The sequence below is a fragment of the Mus pahari genome, chromosome 11 (assembly GCF_900095145.1).
Source record: "Mus pahari chromosome 11, PAHARI_EIJ_v1.1, whole genome shotgun sequence".
Classification (NCBI taxonomy): Eukaryota; Metazoa; Chordata; class Mammalia; order Rodentia; family Muridae; genus Mus; species Mus pahari.
Window position 1 is genome coordinate 54,982,241 of NC_034600.1, and position 2,523 is coordinate 54,984,763.

The 2,523-nt window shown below is 46.8% G+C and overlaps 1 pseudogene; it reads left to right on the plus strand.

Moving 5' to 3' along the window:
* The first annotated feature begins 210 nt into the window (after window positions 1-210).
* On the plus strand, window positions 211-1,853 carry LOC110328896 (annotated as a pseudogene).
* Window positions 1,854-2,523: the final 670 nt, after the last annotated feature.

Below are 2,523 nucleotides of genomic sequence, written 5' to 3' on the forward strand. Positions count from 1 at the left end.
AGCATCAGAGTATTTCTACAGAAGAAAATAGGGAAGATACACAAAACAGAGGAATGCAAACATGGAAGGGCTGGCAGGAACCAAGTGGATAACTTTCAACGTTAACAGCTGGGATCAAAAACAGCTCCACCGACAGCGCAGTGTTAGCAGAGTTGTGGTTTCCAAGCTTCTTACATTTCATTTGTGTTGCCCGTTGCTGTTCCTGAGCCCATGGAGTCACTTCACGCACGCTTGTTTCCTGATCTCCCCATCAACATTCAACGCAGCAATGGCTTAATTCACCCCGCCAATATAAGCACAGTGAACATGGAGAAATCCTGTGTTTCAGTGGAATGGATCGAAGGAGGTACCACAAAAGGCAAAGAGATTGATATTGATGATGTGTCTGCAATAAACCCAGAGCTCTTACAGCTTCTTCCCTTATGACCAAAGGACAGTCTGCCACTGCAGGAAAACGTAACAGTCCCGAAGCAAAAATGCAAATCAGTCAACTCCAAAATTCCAGCTCTAAAAGAAGGCCTTCGAAGCTGCTCCACTCCCATGTCCACTGTCTCAGAAGTTCGAATCCCTGCTCAGGAGAATGAAATGGAGGTGGAGCTGTCTGTGCCTACAAACTCTTGCAAGCAGTTTCCCATTCCCACAGGCCACCCTCGGCCCTCCTGCTCCACAGTGACAGAACTGCCATTGTTGATGGTCAGTGAGGAGGCAGAAGAGCAAGCACACTCCACCCGCAGTACCTCGTCTGCAAACCCTGGGAACTCAGTTCGGAGGAAATCGTGTGTTGTGAAGGAGATGGAGAAAATGAAGAACAAGCGTGAAGAGAAGAGGGCCCAGAACTCGGAGCTAAGAATAAAGCGAGCTCAGGAATATGAAAGCAGCTTTCCAAACTGGGAATTTGCCCGGATGATTAAAGAATTTCGGGTTACTATGGAATGTAACCCTCTAACTGTGACAGACCCTATTGAAGAGCACAGGATCTGTGTCTGTGTCAGGAAATGCCCACTGAATAAACAAGAACTGGCCAAGAAAGAAATCAATGTGATTTCTGCTCCCAGAAGTGTCTCCTCCTGGTGCATGAGCCCAAGTTAAAAGTGGACTTAACGAAGTACCTGGAGAACCAGGCTTTCTGCTTTGACTTTGCGTTTGATGAAACAGCTTCCAATGAAGTTGTCTACAGGTTCACAGGAAGGCCACTGGTCCAGACGATTTTTGAAGGGGGAAAAGCAACGAGCTTTGCTTATGGGCAGACAGGCAGTGGGAAGACACACACAATGGGTGGAGACCTGTCTGGTAAAAGTCAGAATGCATCTAAGGGGATCTACGCCATGGCTTCCTGGGATGTCTTCCTTCTGAAGAATCAGCCTCGCTTGATACCGGAACTTAAACCTGGAAGTTTATGTGACATTCTTCAAGATCTGGTCACCTATGCTGATGATGTCACCAAGATGATCAACATGGGCAGCGCCTGCAGGACTTCTGGACAAACATTTGCCAACTCCAATTCTTCCCACTCCCAAGCCTGCTTCCAGATTCTTCTTCGAACTAAAGGGAGATTACATGGCGAATTCTCTTTGGTGGATCTGGCAGGGAATGAACGAGGGGCTGACACGTCTAGTGCTAACTGGCAGACTCGCATGGAAGGAGCAGAAATTAACAAGTCTCTCCTGGCTCTGAAGGAGTGCATTCGGGCACTAGGACAGAACAAGGCTCACACCCCGTTCCATGAGAGCAAGCTGACCCAGGTGCTGAGTCATTGGGGAGAACTCGAGGACCCAACAGCACATTTTGGCTTGTTCCAGGCACGTGAAAGTGCTTCAGCATATGTAGATAATGAAGTGTTCTACAGCACATAAATAGTCTCAGGGGCAGAAATCCTATGCTCACCCCAACAGATGTAAGGGAGACTCTGAACAAAGACCAACATGCCCTCATGTTGGAAGACCGGAAGGAGGGCTGTCTGCTTGGCTCAGGGGGCAGGACACTTGCCATCAAGCCTGACAACCTGAGTTTGATCCCCAGGACCTGAATAGTGAGAGGAGAGTTGACTCCCGCAAGCTGTCCTCTGGCTTACACACACACATATACACACATACACACACACACGAGTTTTAAAATACAATTAAAACATTTTTAAAGCCCTGAAGTAACTAGAAGAAACACAACTCAAAATAATAAAGGTGGAGCTGGAGAGATGGCTCAGTGGTTAAGAGCTCTGGGTCCTGAGGTCCTGAGTTCAATTTCTAGCAACCACGTGGAGGCTCACCAACCATTTGTAATGGGATCTGGCGCCCTCTTCTGGTGTCTTTAGACAGCGACAGTGTACTCACATACATAAAATAGATAAATCTTTAAAAAAATAATAAAGGCTGTGCCAACAATTATGACAAAATTAGAGTCAACAATGATATTAAATGGGAAAGGCAAAGAAGTTGGTGTTCTCAGTCTTCGCTGTAACAGCAAGGTAAACAAAGGAAAAAGGCTTCAAATAGGAAAGGGCCTTGTGGGACTGAGCAACTGCTAGAT